Source organism: Molothrus ater, chromosome Z, assembly GCF_012460135.2.
Source record: "Molothrus ater isolate BHLD 08-10-18 breed brown headed cowbird chromosome Z, BPBGC_Mater_1.1, whole genome shotgun sequence".
In the NCBI taxonomy this organism is placed as follows: Eukaryota; Metazoa; Chordata; class Aves; order Passeriformes; family Icteridae; genus Molothrus; species Molothrus ater.
In genome coordinates, this window is record NC_050511.2 from 3,578,521 (window position 1) to 3,602,926 (window position 24,406).

Genomic DNA, 24,406 nt, shown 5'->3' on the forward strand with positions numbered 1-24,406 from the left:
GTTCTGAGTGTACTTCATTTTCCTCTGCTGGTGAATCCCATGATATCCCAGTTTTAAGTTTGCCAAGGGAAATTTATGTTGGAAGTAAAGAAAATGTTTTTTTTTACTGAAAAAGGGATAAACAAATGTAATAGTCTGCCCAGGGAGGTGGTGGAGTCACCATCCCTGGATATGTTTATAAAAAGGTCGGATGTGGCACTCAGTGCCATGGTGAAGGTCTCTTCCAACCCAGTAATTCTGTGATAATTATTTTGTTGTTATTTAATAGTGCAATGCCTTCACAGAAGCACAAAAGCCATGGCTCCTACAAGGCAACTGCCAACAGTTCCATTCCTTTCTTATGGCTAACAACAGCAACAACAGCAAAACAACTTCTAAAGCTCTCCCGCCTACTTTATAATTTGGCTTGGCTTAATCCAAGCAGATAGATGTATTTCAGGAGTATATTTTTGTACCCAAATAATGGTAATGGGTAAAATTTAACAGACAGACTTCAGATGGTGAATTGCCTACATTGAAATATTATTAAGGAATATAAGCTATCACTTCAGTCACACACTTGCTTTGATGACACTTTTATTTACATACTGTTTAGATGTGTGTTTACACTCGGATGAAAATAGATTTTTGAAATTAATATAATTGAGGTACAATCCATGTCACCCTAAGGCAGGTTGAATAATTGCTTTCTGCAGCTGCTTTATGACTGTAAAGGTGATGTGAAATTACTCAGGGGTCTAACTGAGATTTTTAAAGCTAGGTAAGGCATAACCTTAGCATTTCTCTCCCTCAGTTCGTCCACCTGGAAAGTGCAGAGAATCTGAAATCTGTACTCATTATCTCACTAACATGCTTAAAACATTTAGGGGGTAAGCTTGAAGATGTGATGGTAGAAGGCATTTAAGAGCTAATTAGCCAGGCTAGAAACCTGTTTTCAGTTTACCAGGGGAACGGAGGCTGATTGGATGGAGAAGGCAAGATACTGAACTATCCTGCAAGTAACCTGTCTGTTTGGACAATGAGATTATTAGGATATGGATTGTACCTTTAAACATGCCTTCTAACTAATGCAGAGCAGAGCAAACATAGAAGTTGCCTCCATTTATATTGAAAATTCTAAAACATATCAGTAATCTCTCAATTAGACAGTTCTGGGACAACTGTCAGAGCTATTTTACCCCCAAGGATGTGATTTCTGAGGTTGGCATTGGTGTGGAGGTATTTGAATTTTATTCTAATGATTCATGTACAAATGCCCTCTGTGCCTTCAGTGTGTGGTGTACCTCCACCACTCTCTCAAGGTGAGTAGTACCAGAAAATACGAAAAGGTGAGGAGAGAGATATGTGCCACAATCATGGAAACTTGGCTCAAATGATTTGAAAAGAAAGGTTGCTGTTACTCTGTGCACTGACCTAGTTCTGATTGTGTGTGAAGTTACTGCCTGTAAAACCTGCCAGTTTAATATCTCTAGAGAATAATTATTTTTATTTATTGGCCATTCTGTAACTTACTGCAAAAAAAAAATCATGAGAATCCTGCCAAAGTGTCACCTCTGGCCAGGGACACAACATCATAAACTGAAAACAGAGTATTGGAGACACACACATTGTGAACAACACACCGCCCTGTATTGAAACAAACAAAACTAAAAAGAAAAGCTTACTTTAGGTTAAAACTTTTCCTCCCAGCTTTCTATTTTCTTAGCTGGATTTTAAAGTTTTGACCATTTCATTTCTGTAATTCCAAATACAAATAGTAAGGCTACTACTAGAAAGCATTGACTCATAATACTCACCAATATTGCTCCTAGGAGAATAGTAGGGTCATTAACAAAACACAGTCATCACGTCTATGGTCCTCGATGGCATCAGCCCAAGCTTTGTAAGAGAGTGTTCCTCCCACAGGGGTTGTGAGCTCATTCAGATTTCTGCCAGTTTCCAGGATCAAACCCACGAGTTCAAAGGACTTGCCTTGACAATTGGCCGCTGGTTCCAGTGCTTCACTTCCTAGGTAAGAAAGGCCAAAAATCTCACTGCTGTCAGACGTGATGCAGGATATGCTTCCAGGCTCAATACTAATAGCAGAAAGAAATTCAAGGGGAAAAACCATCCTATATGAAAATGAGACATTTATAGAGTAGTTTATTACACCCCAGCAGGATGCCTGTGTGAATTTTGATTTTTTTCCTCCATGATGGCAGAGGAAGCCGAGATGTCAAACTCTGGATTAGACAAATAGATACTGAATCCAAAGTTTGGTGAGATGAATCCTGGTCTCTGATACTGGTGTGGAATAAGAAGTTTGTTCCAAGCATGTTGTGACTGTCTGTATTTATTTGTTTTGCAAAACACTGAGTTTAGATGTTGAGCTGTTATTTGAAACATCAAGACAAAGGTTCTTGATGATCATCATAAGTGTCCTGTATCGTATCATGGGTCCAGAACTCTACCTAAACATGAAAAAAAAAACAAAAAAAAAAGTGGTCTGCACAATCACTGTTAAACCCTCTCCCTCCCCCAGGGACAGTAAGCAAGCTTTGTGATGAGATTAAATTTGCTGAAAAATTAAAAAATATTCATGAACATTTTGACAAATATAGGGGAAGTATTCACAGAGCTTGGCTCAAATTTTTAGGTAGAATATGCCACCTCTTTTGAGGGCAAGTGTCATGGACACAGCTAATGTGGGGTGACTTACAAATATGCTTTGCATATCCATATTTTCTCCTAATTTTCATATTAAAGTAAATCATAACTATTCTTTTGGTTGCTTTAATTTTGGTGTCTTTAGCTTGCTTCACGCTTGAATTTTAGATGGTGTGCCTGACTCATAGACAGTATGAGAGACATACAGAGATGAGTTTTTAAGAATGAAAACCACAAACTCTCTTAGCTTTGAGTAAACCTCTGAACTTTCAATCACATAATTAACTTTAAGTTATTCAGCAGTTTCTCTGACATGTATTTTATCCTTTGTACATGATTAAAAAAATTATTGTAACTGTGTATGCTACTAAGATGTTATCATGGATCCAGTGTGTAGTCTTAAGAATCCCTCAGTGACAGCTTATTCAATTGCTATTAAAAAGCAAAATTGGCAAATTATTTTTCAGCCATCTTATTCTGCTCCAAAGGGTCAAAAAAGCACTAGTTTGCACAATGTCTAAGGAAAAAAGAACTGACTGATTCAAGAAAATAGGTATGATGATACAACTTTTTCTTTTCTCAAATTGACACTCAGATTCTCTGAATTTGCAAAAGGTCAGTTGTATTTTCTAAGTAATCGCATAAAATATTGGCCTTCAAAATAAGAACAATCTTGTTAAGGGTTGCTTAAACTTCAGAGAAGTATCTGTCATATAACTTATTTTACTGGAGACATCATTGTTGCTTCTTGAGTGAGTTTTTGATAAATAATATGATAACTATTTAACAGGCTAAACATTTCATAACATAAATTTTAGACCAAATCCCTTAAATTTTATCAGTGGCTTTATTAATGGAATAGTTAAAAAGAAGCTCTATAGTAAAGTCTTTTTTTTTTTGAGCAGTAGATTATATGGTTCAAATGAACAAAGAACTTGTCTGGTTTTTGGGTTATATTTTTTGGTGTTTGTTTGTTTGTTTGTTTTTTATATCAAGTCAGTATCAAGTCAGTATGTCCATGAAGTGAATTTCAAGTTTTAAAGGGTTTGGTTGAATCATCCTTCCTCCTTACTTCACCATGTTTTTTTAAATTTTGTCCTGCTTCTATGCTGCAGGAAAGAGTACAAACACATGTACAGATAAAGACTCTAAAAGATTTTTAGACTGTGTATTCTCTTAGAAATCAGGATTTTCATCCCTATTTTGAAAAATCAAAAAGCTCAGCTGAATGAGGCTTTTGCTCCATACCAATGCCTTTTTCCAGACATATTAGTTTATTCTACCTCGAGCTTGCTTGTAGAAGGAACTGCCCCCAGGGCTGTTTTCTTTCCCCAAATACTGATTTTTGGTCAGATGCTCCTCTCTTTCCACCTTTAATTATGAGCAGTGGATGCAAGTTTAGCTCTGCGGCAATGTCTTTGCGAGCACGGGCGAGTTTTCATGCACTCATTGCAAAATCTGCTTTGACAGCCCCACCAAGGCTTTTCCCAGATTAAGGAATCATAAGCAGCTTTGGACCACTTGACCCTGCTGGTTCATCATTTATGATGTTCAGAAACACGTACATGGCCAATTTGAGTTTATCTAAACACTTAAGAAGAAGCTCTTTGGTTATTAAAGATCATACTAAGTGACACTGACAGTTAGTAACCCTCTAACCAATATGTTGTAGCTAAATCAACACTAGATTCTGGGAAAAGTCCTCTTCAAAAAAACAAAACAAAAAAAAGCTCTTTCTCAGAAATAATTTTTCACAGTCTTGAAAGGAAAAGGTGAACCACCATAAAATGGTCCTGAAAGACTTCACCAAAGGTTTTGCTCTGGATGCAATTTCCAAATGTCTGAAAGGAAAGAAAAAAAATATCCTTATATAAAAAGGAATGGTGCCACATTTTTTTGGTATCAATCACACACAGTGATTTATCATTTTAGTAAATGATGCCATATAATCTTTGTGTCACATTAAACAACATAGCAATAAATTCACTGTGTGGTACTTACAAGGGTATCCAGGTTGAATTGAGTTGTCTTCTAGTCTTTTCCCTAAATTGTCACATTTACTGCCTGCTGTAGAAAGAGGAAGCCACCAATTGATTTCTAATTCTGCAAACCCCAGGGTGTAAATGTGATTAGTGGTAATTGGAGAAGTTCAGCAACTGTTAATTTCTCCTCTCTTTGTTGTTTTTCCTATTTAAAATATTAACGAAATGTGTATGTAGACCAAAACTGACTCTGATGCAGCTGAACAAATGATACATATTTAATCAGAGCTGTGGGACCCCAATGCAGTTGTCTGAAACAAATGTGACATGTGCTTCCTCTCAAAAAAAAAAAAAGGAAAAAAAGAAAAAAAGCCAGGCAGCTAATAAACAGCACCAGTATTTTGTTGTAGCATTCATTGTCTACATGATGTCGAGTTTAATGGCATTAGGCTATGTAAAAAAGCCAGAAGTACACTGCTAAATTTGTCTTTCCCAGTTGGCTGTCCCTGAGGAGATTATAATGCAAGCAGTCTCTTTGTTTGTTGCATGCATAAGTGTGCACAAATTCCCAAGTTTTCAGCTGTAAAGTCAGGTGGCCAGAAGAGATATTAACCCCTGCATGGCTGAGTGTCTCCTTGGAAAGAAGGAGTTTTACTGGTGCATCTAGGACTGGTAGAAATTTTAAAAAAATAAAATTTTGCTCTCTAACAGCCTAATATCTCACTTGCTTTTTTTCCTAGTCAACATTCTCCCTCAACCATAGTTACCAAGCTAATCCTTTTAAGCCAGAAAATGGCTCTTATTTTTCAGCACTTGAAAGGAATCTATGTTTACCTTTATTCCCTTGCATTAAATAAGTTTCTTCAGAAACTTAGACCCAGGAAGGTCATGTTCCCAGCAGTGTGTAGTCCTATTTAAAATGATTTGAACATCTCAGGAAGCCAGCTGGAAGTTGGCTTGGTTAGCTTGGCATCTACACTTCACTCCAAAAGGCTAAAGCTAACCTAGCTGTAATTATTTTAATCAAGAGTCTTAGAATCATAGAATCATGGACTGGACCAAATAGGATAGAATCATGATTGGACTTGGTTTTTTTTTCAACGTCAGAAGTCCCATGATTCTATGATCCAGTCCAAGCCTTCCCCCAGCACTGCCAAGGCCACTACTAGCTTGTGCTCCCAGGTGTCACATCCTCACAAATTTTAAATCCCTCCAGGGATGGGGACTCCATCACTATGCTGGGCAGTTGTGCCAGGACTCAAAAACCCTTTCAAGTGAAGAAATTTTCCCTAATATTCAACTTAAACACTTAGGAGATTTGAGTGTTGAAATGCAGAAGCATTGATCTCACAGAGATCAAACTTCCATTCTGGGCAGATCTTTTCCTCTTGAATTGACTTAGTTATATATAATTCATTGTAAATTTAACCCTGTAAATCTAACCCTGTAAGTTTTATGTCTGCCTGATGTCTGTGGTCTGCTCTGCTCTCTTGAGACCTAAGAAGTTTTTGAGATAAAACACGGATGCCACCCTGAACTCAGGAAGGCTGGCCACAGCAATATGAAGATTCAATTGACAAAGGAAGAGGCACAGAAATTAGACCTGCATTTCATTGTGAGATGCAATAGATATCTCTAGACTCCAGCTCTGTAACCTCTTGTTAATTTATAAATTCAATTTGTATTTTAATTTACATTTCTTTCAGTGGGAAACATAACCTTGACTTTTTTTGCAAACAAATGTCAAGAGACTGTGCTTTTTTGCTCACTTGATTGCAGGCAAGGTCAAAAGCATCCCAAATATCATAAGGAGAAGGAATGTTCTGTCTTTCAGTATTTTTAATTGTGTTTGGCCTTGTTTCTGTATTCTTTAGGCAATACAACCTTGACTTTGAAATAGGGACCCATAGATAAAACATTTTAATATATTTTGAAATATATTAATATACTATTGATATTATTTACTAAACATAAAATCATAGATTGGTTTGAGTTGAAAGGGATCAACTTGTTCCAAAATCTTCCATGGACAGGAGCATCTCCCTCTGGACCAGGTTGCTGAGGGCCCCATGCAACCTGGTTTTGAACACTTCCATATAGTAATAGTAGCCATATAATAATACCATTTTTATTATATGATATCATTATATGTACAGTATGAGTTTATGTAGATTTAAAATTTAATTTTATAAATATGTTATTTCTATACACGCATATATAAAATCAGGCATGGACTGAAAAAATGGTGATCTTGGGAACTAAATAACTATTGGTGGGACTTTTTTTCCTTTTCTAGCAAAACGTACTTCTTGCTGCTGCTTACTTAATGAATAATACTTCTGAGACACCTTTTTTAGTGTATTACAGCATATTTTTCCTTCTGTTTTCCCTGGATTACATCCCAGATACACAGAGGCACCATCACTCTGAAAGTCAGAAAGTTGAAACACGACCCTTTGTTTCCTTATCTGTGATGAAGCAAGATGGAGCTGTCTGAGAGTTTTCTTTCTTATTTCTGCTGTTAGAAAATTTTTGAATGGGGAGTTTTCTTCTCTAATAGCATGCTACACAAGCTGTAGTCTACACGTGAGGATCCTGCACTTGGGCTTCAGGAGAGCATTTCAGACACTGGTGGGCACTTCCTTCCCTGGTGTGCACAGTTCCTTAGGCCCCCAAATGCTTACACCACCCCATTTCAAAAACACACATTTCTCTGCTGACAAAGAGGATGTCTATGTCTAATCTTTTTTAACAAAAAGAATAAAAGCTCTTGATCTGCAGTCATTAGAGGAATAAACGTGCTCCTAATCCCTCTCTGGACAATTGTTCCCTACAATTCCCCAGCAGGATGGTACAGCCAGGTGGGAGTCGGGCTCTTTTCCCAAGTAACACGAGACAGGACAGGAGAAAACAGCCTCAAGTTCCACTACAGAAGGTTTAGATTTGAAATTATTTTCCATTTCTTTATGGCAAAGGTTGTTAATTCCTGGAACAGGTTGTTCAGGGCAGTAGAGAAATCACTGTCCATTGGAAGTGTTAAAAAACAGGTAGATGTGACACTTGGGGCAGGGTCTAGTGATGGGCTGTCAATGCTGGGTTAGTGGTTGGACTCAGTGATGTTAGAGGGCTTTTCCATACTTATTGATTCCATGACTCCATGATTCTGCAGCTGCTGTAGATTTACTCCCAGAAGTACCTCCCAGAAAAAGCGTTACCACTGGCTCCAAAAGCAGAACCATTTATAGCTCCTAAGGCCTTAGAATAGTTACTGCAGGACCTCCAAACATGTAATAAAAGCGATAAGCACCTTCAAATCAAATAACAGGACTCCAAATATCTTTCTCATTTCCCCCACACCCATGAGAGAAGCCTATGAAAAGGAGAGGTTGGACTCTGGTTCAGCTCAGATGCCTAACTCACCTGTCGGTGTTTTTTTGCACCTGGGTCGAACCCCCCTGGGTTGCATGGATATTTGGAAGACTTGGCAGTGTGGTCAACAAAGTAGTTATTTGTCACATGAAAGACACTGCGAGCTCCATGGACTGCATCTCTGGGATGATTGACTAAGATGTGAACACCTACACTGTAGACAGCTGAGGTGGGAGAGAGGAATTTGGCAAAAAGATCCCATATTAACTTTTTGCTAAGTAGAACTCTTTTTTGTGAATTTTATTTAAACTACACTCTTTTAAATAAAATTTAAAATAGTAAAAAAGGAAATCAAAAAGTTCTGCTTCCAAATTTCCTTTTTTTTTTAAGTTTTAGTAGAATGAACCAAGAAAGGGAACTTACAGTAAAAGGGAAATATTTTTTTCATAGGAAGACTTGGAAGAAATAACAGTCAAACCTCTTCTTTGATCAGGAGGAAAATATAGCTCTTCACTGTATACTGTAGTGATGAAATAAATGAACTCTAATGAAGTGAAATTATAATAAACCCCACTCTTTGTAGAATAGCACCCAGATGGAAAATATGTAGACATGCCGAATGAAATTCTGACCTTGTTACACTCCCAAGAAAAACCCATTGATAAATAGTTTCCAGAGTCAGAGGTTTGATTCTTTTTTCTGCTGTGTTCTTTTATGTATCCCTCTCTCCTCATCTCCATCTCTGACATTTCACTCCTCCACTCAGTCCTCTGCCTTGTACTGTTGTGCCTCCCTCTCAGGGAGTCCCCTGCCAAAGCCTTTTTGTTGTGGTAACCTTTAGTTTGTGCAGGCATTTCTCACAGAAACTAATTTTCCTTCTCTCTAATGAAAAGACATTTTTTCTGGGTTTTTTTTTTTTTTTTTAACAGAATAAAGAGTGCAAGAAAATTAAGGAAGATGCTGAGACGTATTCATACCTGAGTGAGTCATGGATACATCTGTACCTCAGAACAAAAGAAGTCAAGGTCCAGTTTCTGGCCCAGGGGCTTTGACAGTGGCTGACATCCACTGCTGCTTGGAGACCTCAAACTTGCAAAATTGTCTTAGAGTAAATTCATTGCCTTGGTCCAAGGCTGAGTCAAAACAGAGTTACCATTTTGGTGCCTTTAGTTTTTGATTTATTTCATGGTAAAGTTGGGCCCTATGTGGGCTTTTATTCAAGTCAGATGTCGAGGATGAAGAATCACAGAATGGGTAAGTTTGGAAGGAACATTTTCTGGTTCAAGCTCCCTGCTCAAGCAGGGTCATTCTAGACTGAAGAATACAATGGATTTTTAAAATATAGATCATACAGATGAACATCACTTGGTTGCAATACTCTCCACTGGTCGTTGTAGTAAGTCTGAAAACACCTCCTTCCCCACACATCAGCAACATACTGTTATTTCTGCTTTTAGGCAGCTGTTCAGGTATTGTGGATATAAATGTTATGTAGCCATGTATGCAAATAGTTTTAGAAGGTAATTGAGCTTGTGCAAGTATTTGGCTCATTTTTTTGGTTTGAGTGCTTACAAAAATGTTGGGCTTCGGAGATGGTAGGAAAAAAAAAGTATTCAGCCACAAAGTCTTGGTGGAAAATAAATGCTGTGCCTTTTATACAAGATTAATGAGATCAGAGGAAACTTTTACTTTAGAGCACTCCCGACCTTGTTACAACTAGTCTGTGTCTTTATTTCTCAATTTGCCTATTTTCTCTCTTCTTACTGTCTGCTCCACCCACATTTTCTCCCTAGAACAACCGTAAAATTGCATTTACAACTGATTTGTAATGCTCAGAAATGCAATTTAGATTCCTTAAGTGAAGCTGTCTCCTTCTAAAAAGAGAGGTCTCTCACTGTTTATTTTTTTTTACCTTGCATACATCTAACCCTGCTCCTCCAGAACAGCAAGTAGGATAAATGTGTCAAAAACATTCACATCAAAACCATGTGATATGAGTTGTTATTTTGACTTCTGTTGACACCTCCTGTTCTCTTTCACCCAGATGTTTCCATAAAGTAGCTCAATTATTTTTTTTCTTTTTTTCTCCCCCCCTCTGACAGGAGAAACAAGCAAATCTCTTTCTAGTGAAACTGAAAGTCTTTCCTTCCTCTATTACCCTGTGTGCAGGTGCTTTTACACAGATGAACATTTCTGCACTGGAACTATCTTTAAGATGTGGGATGCATTTCTGTCCAAATGTACCTTTGATTCACAGTGAACCAGTTATTCACTTCATGCAAACTCTTATGTGCAGTTACAGATATTTAGCTTGAACAGACTGTTCCCCACAAATAAAGATCAATTATCACAAGATAAAAAATCAGTGTTTTGTAGGCCAGCAGGTGCATTTTTATGCTTTCTAAGTCAGAGTGTTAAAGGTGTCTAGACACCTAACTGCTATTGAAGTAATTGGCTTTTAAATGGCTGTAAAAGGGTATTTCTAGTGATTTTTTTGCTTAAAAGTTCAGAGCAGTTATCCAAGGCTCTGTGCCTTGTGAAGCACCCAGCCATGACTTGGAAACTCGCGATTCTGCTGAAAGGTTCTGAAGAAAGATATCCCATCCCTGGAAGAGTTCAAGGCCGGGTTGGATAGAACTTGAAGCAACCTGGTCTTCTTGAAAGTGTCCCTGTCCATGGCAGGGGGGTGGATGTAGATGGCCTTTGAGGTCCCTTCCAACCCAAAACATTCTGTGGTGGTTCAATGTTAGTTGCTGTGGCCACTAGGAATGAGATGCCTAAAATAGCCACAATGAATGCCCAGAGAAGGAGTTAGAACTGCACTTTAGGACAGGTAACTAGCCATGCATGTAACTATGGAGCTGAAAATAAAGTTTATTTTTATTCAGCTTTTTCTAACATGAGTCTTTCCTAAAGTCACAGTGCCCTGCTGTACACCCGGACTGCCCTTAGGTCTGGTAAATTAAGCACAGACAAGGAAGCTCCTTTAGAAGTTGAACTTGTTTCAGTCTTCACCTTTACCTGACCTGAAACAAAGCTTGGAATCTTTTGGTCTTTCTCTCAGGGAAGTATCCTATTTATGAAGATAATCCAAGTCTGGGATGCATCCCCCGCTCTTCTCCCTATCCTCCACATTCATGTTGTCTGTGGAAGAATGTGTTCTAAAATCTGTCTTGTAAATATTTTCTTGGTCTTAAGACCAGGGTGATCTTTGTAACAACCTTGTTAAACCAGAATGTTTTACCCAGTGTTTCCTGTGTAAAAACCAATGCCCTAAATTAGAGTAATCACACTTAGAAGGAAAGCCAGACTCGATTTAAGGACTGGCATGAGTGGTAAATCCACCACATCCATTGGCAAAGCTGTTCCTGTGATTAATTGCCCCCACTGTTAAAAAATTACATCTCATTTCCTGTTTGATTTTTCCAGTACTACTTCAATTGTTTCGTTCAGAAGTTTCTTAGCTTCTAGGTTCTGTCCACAACAGGAAACAGAAGTGCCAAAATACCGTGGAAAAAAAAAAAATTATCTTGTTTTTCCTCCCTCAGAAGTAGGAAGGAATTAAACCAGTGAAAAAGAAACTAGAGATTTGCTTGGTCTGAACACTTCTTCACCACTAATCAGTCTCTGCAGAGGCTTTATTTAAGCTAAACTCTAGTTATCAAATCTGTCTCTGCAGTTTTTCTCCCAAGTTTCTGAATCGAAGATATCCACTTGATAAAGGAGCTCATCCCATCTGAATCACTGAGACTGGGACTCAAACTGCATTAACAACTCCATAAATTCTTGTGTGCTTTTCCACTGCTGCTGAAAAATTTGGCAAGTCTCAGAAGGCTGGGATTAATCAGAATTCCAGCACTCCTTGGACTGGGTGTTTCTGATGTACCTTGCAGTTTTACAGCGTTTAGCTGTGAATTCATTGACTTTCTCCCCCTGTGAATTCCCCTCCTGGATTGCAGGGAAGCTAGCTCTGCTCTGGGCATATTATTCTGTGGTTTCTGACTTTCTGCCTGTGTGTTTCTGTACAGCAGCTGGCAGGAAAATATGCAGCGAGGGCACTTAGTGCACCCAGGCAGAGTGAAGCATGTGTTTACATCTTTTCCTCAGCCAGGGTCAGAGCAGAGGTACTGGACCAAATTGTTTGTTTTATACTGACTCCTTAACATCAGGATCTGACTTTAGCTTCTCCTCCAAGAAATGTTTTTGTGTCAGTGTCAGTTTGAGGATAAAAATCTGGTCACATGCAACGTCAGGCACAATATTTGAATTGTTAGTAAGATGAAAATTCTTGAGGTTTCTTATGACTTTCTTTCCTCATTCTTTTCCTTTCAATGTGCTGCTTTAATAGCAGGATGAATGTATGTTACGCATTTCAGTTTACACATGGTTCTGCCATTAAGCACCTGGATTTGAAGCAGTTTCTTCCCTGAGGATTTCAACAAAGGCTTTGCCCCAGTTTCAGGATCCAGGTTGCTACGGTTTAGCCATGTGCCACAGCAATATTAGCTCAGAGAACACTGTAGCTATTTGCACAGCAAATGCAGCTCTCCTGACGATCATAATGAAAGAAATCAGCTTGCATTTCTTTAATGACAAAGCCTCCCTGTGTATTAATTTGGTTCTACATGACTATAGATCTTGTCAGAGCAGCCCGACAAATGTGAAAACATAGACTAAGAAAATTGTCAGTAAAGTAATTTATGACCTTTTGTTCTGTGTTGCATGGCTTTACTTCTGTTTAGGAGCATGGGAAGGCTCCCTAGAAAGGAATATGTTTATAAAATAGCTTCTTGGCAATGCCAGTTCTAAAATAAACTTAGGTTTCCAGAGCCTTTTACAAAATATAATCTAGTATTCATATTAATACATAGACTTTGATTCCTGGGCCAAATACCTGTTTTCATTTTTGATTTAGATTCATTGTATGACAAAGCTGGGATGTGTTCTGTGAGCGATTGTGTTCCTCTTAGTAATTTGAAAAGATTTTTAAAATTAATCTATAATGTTGTGACAGCCTAGTACATCAAAGAAAGCCATAGTAAATTGCACACTGAAATTGTGATATCAAATGGGAATAAAAAATGGAATTTGTACCAGAATTTGACATTTAGTTTGGAATTGAGATTAGTCTAAATTATTGAACCAGTATAATTTGCCAAAAACTAGTTCGTGTCCTTTTACTTCACTCTCTAAAATCAAAGTGGTTCTTTTATGTAATATATGCCATACTGACAAGTTACCAATTTCTTACCAATGTGAGAAGAAATTATTTTGGCTAATCCAGGAATCTCTGGGTAATATAATAGAATATTAGATGTTCTAGAGTATTATGTATATTAGAATATTATAGAGTATAATATAGAATAGAATATTATAGAGTGGAATGATTAAGAGTAGATTTGAATGTTATGGAAAACTATATGGTTGGGTGAGTGTATGCCATAGGTTGATGATTATAATAACCTTTTTGCTAAAATCCTAACAAATTTAATGTTATTGTTTTAATTTGTTTTACACAAGATGTGCTGGAATATATTCTTTGAACAGGCTTCTGCATGTAGGAAAATGTGTAGCAAGTGAGCTGGCAACTCTGCTGCTGAAGAAAAAAGCTTTTAACATCTCATTCTTTTGAATAGAGATGATTCATCAGGGCTCGTTTGCAAATCTTGGGGATTTGCAAAGTGGTGTCTTTGGGTAAGATAAAGCAAACAAAAATCCAGAGTGCGCTAGTGCTTGTCAGCTTGCTGCTTATAAATGTTTCTATTCTAAGGATTGGGTTTTGAAGATGAAAAAAGAGAAAAAAACAGAAAACCAAAACCCAAAAATTCTCCTTGGCACTGCAATAAGGAGTGTGACTTCAAGTATGAGCTCTGCTGTCAGGTTGAAAACAGACTGTGGACTGAAAGGTGGGGCTATCCCAGGAGCAGGTGAGCTACACAGACACCTTTTCCACCACTGTATTTCTCAGGCAGCATGTTCATGTTGTGTGGCTTGATGGCTCCAGCCAACAGCTTTTCCGTATAACTCATTTCACCAACTCTCAGGCTCACAGTGATCCCGAAACCAAAATATCCATCCAACCTAAAATATCCATTAGTCCCACAAGTCTTCATTTTTAATTCCTGTTTGCCTAAATTTATGCATGAAGTGCAGTGCTTCAAAGGAATGTGGCTAAATTATCCATGGTTCCTTGCCTGTGGTTTCTTGCATCAGTAACTTGTGGTATTTCAGACACATCTGATGTTTAGAAGTGACCTGACCTTGAAGGGAAAGATAAAATCTCAGTTGCTGACATTGATTTGGCTTTAAAAACAGTAAAAAAGCAAATCTCACAAATGTATAGCCAGAGACAAATACTCAAATGAGAAGAGACTCCCTTCCATTCCCTTTCTCTAGCCCTCTGGTCCTGGAAAACCTGATGGCTGCCCTGGAGCTCAGGCTCTATCAGCAATTCCATCACTGCATTCTGACTGTAAGAGCTCACTTGTGGGAAATTTTCAAGCCATGCTTGTTTGGTTTTCCTCTTCCTGTTTGACTTGTATCTTTAAATAATATGGTTACTTCACAACAGCTTGTTTTTTGACTGGGGCACAGGGCATATTTTTCTAGCAGATAAAAAAACTTCCCACAATTTGCTTTGTGTTATTTCCCCTTTCGAAGGCAAAGCTGATAAATTCAGAGTAATATGTAATAGATGCCTTCCTGTTTTTACTTATTGCTCTGTCAGGCTTGTCAGCCAGAAATTTATTAGCTAGTTTTGTGGCTGTAACGTTTAAACAAGAAAGACTAAGCAGTACACTTAGGCTAAAGAGCAAGTGTGAGTAACAGTGCTTATTCTGTAACCTGCTCCACAGATCAGCCTTGGTGAGGTGTAGTAGGATTTTTTCCACATCAGTAGGACCTTACCTATATACCTATCTTAATTTTTAATGTTTATCCCTTCATTTCTACTCTGTGCTAATCTCTCTTTCTGAGAAATTGGCAAGAGGATTATAGGAATATGCATTAGTTTTAATTTCACCTACCCAAAAGTGAGCTGACCTGGCTGAGCAATCACTGATCTTCTGTAACCAGTGGAGTCAGGAAATCTCCATGAGATGATTGACTGCATCTATTTATTTATTTATTTATTTATCTATTTGTGATGGATAGAATAGGTTATTCTCTGCATCCTTCTGTCTCCTCATTGCACTCAGGGAAAGCCTATGTGATTAAACAACCTCAACCGAAGTGCCAAAATTCAAGAAGGTGAATGCCTCATTTCATGAGCTGGCCGTGGAAAGAGGGAAAAATCCATGAACTGAGATTTTGTCTGCCACTTTACCCTAGCAGTACTCCTGACAGTCATACATCTTTCCTCTACCTTTTCCTGCTTATTCTACAATTCAGTGTCTGATGGATATATCATCTTCATCTGACCAAGACTGACCCCACCTGTGGAAACAGCACCATGGGCCCTCTGCTGTTCAATAAAAACTTCCTTTACCCAAAGTGAACAGCCCAGATCTGGTGAAGGGATTGGTGTTTGGCTGTTTGGTTGGTTTGTTTGTTTATTTATTTATTTAGGTAGTTGTCTGGAACCCAAGATCTTTTTTACAGAGGAAGGATATGCACAAGTATTTCCTGGGTTGGAAGCTGATGAGATGATGGGTGGGAGACCAGGAAAGAAAGTTGCTTTTGTAGCACACAGGGTACATACCACACTAAAGGGTGATGGGAGAGTTAAAGGGCACCTTCAAATCTCTTCACAGAGGTGAATCAGCTTCTGAGTAGTATATGGAGCACTGACTTCTAAAATTCTGGAGAGGTGTTAGAGAGATGACTGATCATGGAAGAAAATCTGTCTTGCTGAACTGAGTAATTGGAAATCTTGCAAATGTGAGAAGCATTTGAGCTGAATTTTTCCCTTCTACCCAAACATGGGAGAAAATGCTAGTGTCCCCTTGAACTTCACAGCAGCAATTAAAATGCTTCCTTTTCTGGAATTTCTGAGTCACTTCAGCCCGCAGTAGGTAGGAGGAAGCACTGGTCCTGTCGAGCAGCTGTGCAGAAGGAACTGGTCTGCCTCAGATTCTTCCCTGCTGGAACAGTGTCAGTGGAGACAGAAACCTGGCCAGGATATTAGTCCTGCAGCTGTCCCTACACAGTGATGTTTTGGGCACTTTCTGTATTTGGAAAACCCTGTTTTCTGTGCTACTCAAATAACGCCCACTTAGGGCTCCAGAGCTTGCACATTGCATGTAAAACAGCTTTATTCTACTGATTTTACAGGACAGGATTGTGCCCCATTGGTGCAAGCTTGTCAAGCATATCCCTTCTTCTTTTCTGCTGACCAACAGAGCAGTCACACACTCTGTAAACTGCGCAGCACACAAGAATTATGTGGCACTTTTGAGACAAGAGGGGATAAAGAGAAAGCAAATCTTGATGGTCATACTGAGTTAAGTCAAAGGTCTCTTGTTATTGGTCCCCTTACTTTAACACTTGGTGGTAGCAAATGATAAGTAAAAGTATAAAAAGGAGTTTGCCCCCAGAGACTTTCCACAGCGATCTATCCTTGTGTCATCCAAGATCTAATTTTGGACTACAAAAATCAGTCTTAGGCTCCAGCAACCACAGTAGGAACCGGGCAAAAATTACTGCTGGAACACTATTCTGAATCCACAATAGATGTGATTCCCACAGTCCAAGTGTCTGTCTGCCCATGGCATCACATCCATTTTGGAACCAAAGGCCTTTTGCTTCCATTGCTCCTCTGTGCGAGTGAGCACATCCAGACTGAAGATCATTTGTTGTTGCTGTTCAGCAGCTGCTGTTGTTTTCAGTTCAGTCAATTTAGGCACTTCACTTCTTCCACTTTGTTGTCTGCAGGTCCCACCAGTTTTAACCCTGAGTGAAACGTGCAAGGTGGGGCACACATTTATACTCTTTCTAACAACTTCCTAAAAATCCAGACAGTATCATTTGCCTTTTCCATAGTCAATGGCTCCTATGTTCCCTGTGACATTATTGTACTGGCCAGGATCCCATTGCTCTCAGATTATCTAAGCTAAAGAATCCCAGTTTTGAAAAACAAGCCATTTGCGAACCACTTTATGATCCAAACATATATTTGTAGGAAAAAAAGTGATCATCCTTTTATCCTGGAAAGAGTATGAGGAAACGGAAGCACAGTTTTGCAGTGTTACAGGAGGAACCTCCGTGGTGCCACTGTAATAAACTTCAAAGTATGTCAGAATTTACTTTCCATTCCCTACACCCAGACACAAAGTCTATATGTTCTGTCATGACACACATAAAATGAAAACACTTTCCAGTCCAAAGCAGAGAAGGGCTTTGCTCCTTGTTCAGCAAATAAAAGGCTCAGTTATGGAAACATCATGTGTTCTTCAATTTGAAAAGGACCTAGGACCTAGTTCCTTCTGGTGCCTGAAGTTATTAAATCCACATTAAAAGGACAGAGCTCAGAGAAACAGTGAAGTCATGCATCTGAATGGAACAGCACCATAATCCATTTCTATCACATGTTGTGTTTTCCAAATTACAGCTCTTCATAGTTGTAGATTGAAGGTTGTATTTTTCTATTTAGCTAACAGAAAATAACTTCTACTGATTTTCCACCAGCAGTTCATAAATCACCATAAAGAGAGAGCTTATCTAGAGGTTTTTGAATACCTACTTTTTCAATTTAGTGCCCAAGAGAAAAACAGCAAAACAAAACACTCAGTTTTGGTCTAAATTAAATGTTTCACATGACACAAACTGTATAATTTCCTTTCTTTTCCCCATCTCTTTAGTGAGAATATGACATTTTGAAGTATGAAAACATTTTGTTTTGAAACTATTAAAGGCTTTATGCAGAAGTGTACCATTTTCCACACTGAACTCTGTATTCCAAAAACATAGAAGAATTTATCAGGATGGTATCAGGGTCTTTTTGAAGAGGCATGGTTCATGCATTTCAGACAATGACCATAAAATAAGCAGGCAAGGTTCTGACTTGATAGAAATATTTTTTATTAAAGGACAGGGAAACATTGGAAGTGGCCCAAAGAGTTTGTGAAATCTTGGTCCTTGGAAATTTTTTAACATCAAACTGGCATAAGACCCAAGGAACTGAGTTGAACTAAATGTTGACCCTACCTTGTAGTTGAACTAAATGTCTCATGAAGTTCTTTATGACCTAAAACAGCCTGTGCATTGGGCAGAAAAAAAGTAATTTGACTAATCCAAATCTGTCTTGTTGAGGAAATAAACCTTTAATTTTTTAGCCAAGAACATCCCATTTAAAGCTGGTCATCTACTTCAGCTTGAAGTATAACAGAGGACATTGTAATGAATTTGACTGTTGGTGACAATAGAGCAGAAGATTTAATGTCAGAACTGTTTGGATTGAATTTGCTACTCAAATTTCCCTTTTGTTGCAGAATTCTCATTTTAAGGAGACCAATATTTAGGTGAGAACTGGTCTCATATGCACAAGGCTCACATTTTCTTCCAGGAAATGGATGTAATTTTTAGATATTTGAACTGGAATATGCTGAAGCTTTAACAATGAATAGTCTTTTCTTGTATATGGTTAAAGATTGGAGTCACTCTTTTGTTCTCAAGAACAATTATTCCTGTACTTCTTGCAATTGTATTTATAATTATTATGAAGAACATTTTCTGAACTATTGTTCTTCCTTCACAGATTTCTATTAAAATAAATTGGTGCATATTTTTGTGTTTTACTGCACAGAAATGAGGTTCAGCCTGGACAAGAGACCTCATCTAAGACCTTATTATGGTCTTCCAGTACTGATGTTTGGTAGAAATCCTTCACTCAGAGGGGAGCGAGGCCCTGGCACAGAGCAGCTGTGGCTACCCCTGGATCCCTGGCAGTGTCCAAGGCCAGGCTGGATGGGGCTTGGAGCAGCTTGGGGTAGTGGAAGGTGTCCCTGCCCATGGCAGGAATTTTGAATGAATGGTGCCTTCCGTCCCAAGCCATTCTATGACTCTGTGATTCCATGGTTCTAAATGGACTTTTGGCATGATCCCTGTTTACAAGGGCAACTTTGTTTACCAAGTCAGGAAATGAAGTTACATAATGAACATTACCCAGTCAAAGCATGCAAGAATGGAGGCCTCAGGTTTCTCCTCAACTGAGTCTTGAGTGGACCAGCAGGTCCTGGACCGGTCCAGTTACATGAGGCAAACTACATCCTGATGGTTTCTTCCTCCTTCAACTCTAATACAATGATTTGGAAATTATAATATTTTCTACACTTTTATTCCACCAAAGGAAGCACCAAAATTTTGGTTTTATAGAATTAATTCCATGCTGTGAGAGACTGAAAGCGTTAATAGCTTAAACATTCTGAAGGTCACCAGAAGAATTTTGTTCACTGCAGCAAACTGTGCAAAGAAGCAGCTGCTCATCTGCAGCCATGGAAAGCCCACTCCTCTGGTCAGTGCTGATTTGGATCCAGCCATGACAAGATGATGTCCCCGTTTTTAAACTTTAAGCCCTACAGAGTGAGCATGAACCCTTTCCCACCTCTTGTGGCATCCTCTGTGAGCTCTTGTGCGTCATTGTGTACTTAGACCATGGTGATTACCTGGAACTATCCCGAATATTTTGGTGCAAGTAAAAACCCCAGTAAAAACATAAGGAAGTCAAGGTCAGAGTCTCTAGGCCAAGGAGCTAGGGAAAACATGTAATCAGAGAGATGTTACAGGAGTAGTGAATTACTTTGCATTATTCTGATGCTTTTCCATTACTTCCTGCAGTGCAATATGTCTGGGTGAGTCATCACAGCAGCAAGGACTAAATTTAGGATATCTTTGAAGTAATGACTCTTCACTGCCTACGCTAACTGGCCTCTGTTTTCTACCTAAAAGACTACTGATCCAAACTGTGAAAGGACAGGGACTTCAACTTTTTGCCTAATACGGGGTCATCCTGGCGAACTCGTGACATTTATGAAATAACCATTGACTTGTGTCCTTTAGCAAGTGCTCTTAGAATCCATACAGTATTATGGTGCTCTTCCATGCTCTGAAACAAATGTAGTAGCAGTCATGCTTCCTAATGCATTCCTATAGCAGTAAACTAATTATTATGGGCAATAATTGCAGTGGTAGGGTCAGTTACAGCTCTCATCACTGCATTTTCACTAGCTAGCATGCATTCATTAATGTTCCCAGCCGTTGACACAGCACATATGAGAAACTGGAGATCTCAGGGGGATGGCCAGCACACAAATCCTGCACAGAGCCAAAAATTAAAATAATTTTCTTTTTCACTCTCCATCTACATCCTCATGCACCCACTTGTGTGATGAGGGAGGCCAAAGTTATATTTTAATGATGGGGAGTTATACCTGGCAGCCAAGTATCTGTGGAGCTGGAAAGACCAGAAAAATCTGTGAAAGAAAGCTGGCATTTGGCAAATTATGTCAGCCACTAAGAATCTTACAAGGCATATGATCAGAGTTCCCTGACTGTGAGCCAGTGATTCCTGAAAAAGACCAGCTGTCGGCCATGAAAAGGAGAGTGGCTCCTGGAATGGTGGCTGAGAGCTAAAAACTGCAGCAGTCTTGGGAGAGGCAGACCTTGGAGCCTTGTATTTCTCCAGCACCTGCAGAACAGCATCAAAGGGAAAGGCAGAAAAAAGAGGAAAGAAAAAAAAAAAAAACCTAAAAGGATATTAAACAAGATTGTTAGGACTTGCCTGGGGCTTGGGGAATGTGAAATATCTTCCAGAATGGATCACTGTGATAATGAAACTTTAGAACCCGATTAAAGTTCACAGCAGTGGGGAGAAGCAGCTCCATCAGCTCACAGCTGTGGCTGAGCATGGGAGGAAGGAGAGCTCTGCCTTAAAATCCACCCAGGGAGAACACAATTTCGGGAACATCTGGCACGCTGGAGGAATTTAAAGGGTCAGCTAGAGTGGTAAGTAGGGGAATGCACCTGGCAAGACCCAAGTGGAATTAGGTCAAAGCACCATGCAGCATGTACCCAGATGCACTGCAGGTCCAACCCCCTCCAGACTGGGGGTCCACAAAGCAGCTATGGAAGGAAAAGGAATTTTCATGTTCATTACTGGGAGGAGAGAGAGAAAGCTAAAACCACGTGACTTTTCTTTTGATAACAAATATTTCACGGGAAATATTAAACAAGAACTCCACAGGGTCAAATTCTGATGATTTTAGTGCAAAATACATCTTAAGGAAAGTAGGAAGAGTGAAACTTAGAAAGTGATTATAAACTACATTTCCTGAGGAAAACAAAAGCGTATGCCCCTTTGGAAAGTGAGTGCAGGAGGATAAAAAAAGTACAGAGAGAAAGGGCACTCAGTCTTTTCTTCCTCTGTTTTGTTGGTTTTTTTGTCTTGCTTTTGGTTTTTGGTTTTTTTTGTGTTGCATGTTGGAACCCTTGCAAGACTCCTGTCCTTTTGAGAAAGGACACAAAGAACTGCAGGTGACTTGAATTGTTCATGGGCGTTTTTAAGACATATTTAGAAGAATTTTCAGGAAACTGCAGACTCAGAGAAACAGATGACATTCTGTCCTTACTGAATCCAGAGGTGTTGTATTGGCTGTTTGGTCCCCACATAAGAGCAGTTCCAAACAAAAGGCAGGCAGAGAGGGGTGACTGTGAGTATCCCTGCTGAAAAGAGGCACCAACAAGCATTTGTGTTTATGTATCAGGTGAGTTCAGGCTGTTTGGAATAATTGTGGACACATTTAGGTCTCATTAAGTCCGTGGCTAACAAAGGACAGCCTCTCATGCTTGAAGATCCAGTTTGAAGCTTCCTCTTTGATAAATGAAGAAAGTTAAATCCTAAAGTGAGATTCAGTGAAGTCTCAGGGTGGTTTTAAACACCCTATTTTTTTGTGAGTAGCCAAAGCTGGAGATTCGCCCCAAAAGCAGCTGTCACTCACAGAATTTAGTTCATTTGTAGCAAAGCTCAGTTGGTCCGGACAGGAGATTTTTAGAGATTTGGAATACAGTTTTACTCTCCTGTTCCATAAAACTAGTGTAATGATAGATAATGGCAAGGCAAACTGTTGGGAAAAGCAATTTTACCTAAGAAAAAAGTTTCCCCCAGGCTGCTGTAGGAACCTGTGCCTTAGGGCCTCTGTTTTCCTCCCTCCACCCTACCTAGGAACTTTATACCGCTGAAAAGAAATCTAAACAATTGCAGGGAGATTTGGCTGGGAATGTTGAGAGCTGGCAAGGCCCTGCTCTCTCCCTAGCTGCAGTCATTTATGATCATTAAAGCCAGTCTCTCTAGGAAAAAAAAAAAAGACAAAATGTGGAAGTGCATGAATCATACATTCCAAGCAGTAAAAACATAAAATTATAGAAGTTAGACTGTATGATTTTCCTGTCCCTCCCCCACTTCTCCTCCATTCCCTGACTTAAAATAGAAGAAAGCTGCAGAGAAGTGAGACCAAGGATTAAGTCAGTCAGGAAAGGAATCAGCAGAGCTGCTCTGTGATCTGTAGGCACAGCAGTAAGCAGCACAAGAAATAACTATACCAGCATGTAGGGAAAAGAAATAAAGGCAAATTAGTAGAGTCACAATGGATTTAGGAAATTTTATTTAGGATCCATTTTGTTTTTCTGACCCTGAAAGAATATTAGGATATCATAAATATATTGCCAGAAAGAATTCCTTATTTTCCAGTCTAAACATGCAAAACAGAAGGAAGTGGACAGGAAAAACCCAAATAGCAAAGACATTTGTGGTTGTTCACTGTTTAGGTGACAGAACAGCCTGAAGCCCTACACAGGATGAAAATTCAATTTTGAGAATACAGTTCCCTATTCATATGATAGATCACTGAATTGGCCAGTGCAGTCTGCATCCACAAGTGCTCTAAATTCCCAGAGTTACACATCACCAAGGAAAGTGCACAAACGAATCCATTTGTCACATTTTCCTTTCTGTATCTGTGTTATTCTAATTTGTGCATCAGTCAGTCGGGTTAAAATTGAGTTAGATTCAAGAGTAACCACAATTACAGGGATGGCTCTTAGCTCTGTTTTAACAATTTGTCATCTTGTTTTCTGGAGGACGTTTTTGCTACAGCTGATGACATTTAGGTCTGAAAGACTTTGTGAAATGAAACAAAACCAAGCACAGCCAACGCAAAAAAAAAAAAAAAAAAAAAAAAAAAGGACAAGCAGTGTTTTGCTCATTTTACTTTCAACATTTCTTTCCCTATTTGGAAAAATCCTCTCACCAATCTGACTGAAACCTTATCTCCAGTTGGCACAAGCCATCACGGATTCAGTGACAGGAATTGAGTTTACACCTGCTGTGGATCCAGCTCCATGACCAGAAACCTATGAAACCTTACACTGAGTAGAAAAAGGGGCAAAGTAGTGCAGCCCCTGTCCCAGGGAGCGCACATGTGCTCCTACAGAGTAAAGAAACATGAGTTTCCCCTCAGAGGAAAGTGGAGGAGGTTTCACAAAGCAATGCTGATGAAGTAAGCCAAGAAACTGCCAAAGCTGGGAAGAAGATGTGAAAAAGGAGTCGACATATTAATGATGGTTTTTTGTGTTTTCTTGTCACTTTCAGAACTCAGCACAAATCCCTCTGCTATGTAATGGAGAAGTTTCACTCAATTAGAAGGCTGATGATGCTCCTATCAGCTTTTCATTAAATAAAAATTACTTTTGAAGCTGATTTTGACTAAACCCCTGGGTTAGCAGTGACAATTAAGGAGCCTGATGAAGGGGGAGATTTTAGATTCGGAACAGCCTCATAAGGGAGAGAACATTTGAGTCCATTGGCCTTTTACAAGTCCTAGGACAGCTTTGCTGTATGATCTTGAGATAGCTTTACATCTATACTTCAAATCATCTGTTTAGTGGTACTTTTTGTAAGGAGTTTTGTTCAAAAACTGTTGGTTTTTTTTTTCTAAAGGCAGATCAGAGTCTCATGGGAGATATTTGGGTAATCTATAAACAAAGGATGTCCACACCCAAAACAACAGTCAGCGTCTGAAATGTTATGACAAACCCAAGGTTAATTTTCTTGTTCTGGGCACAAGAAAATATAAATGTTCAGTGAGTCATCCCAAAATATGATGATAGCCTACTGGGACAACTGCCTGTGACATTTCTACTTTGGGACTCACAGAAGAGAATAATAACCAGCCCCAATGTTCACTGACAGCTGAAATCAGGAAACTGATAAGAACTGGTGGTCAGTGTTCCGTGGTGGAACTTTAAATAGTTCTCCTGTGGGGACCTCAGAGCCTCTTGGAAGATGAGGACACATGAGCAAGGAAGAAATTTTGAGGACATCTGGAAGCACAAGTTGCAGCAGGCAAAGGCACTTTTAGTCCATGGCAAGATGCATACACCCCCTGGAACATCCATTTTCCTGTCAAGTTCCATCTCTC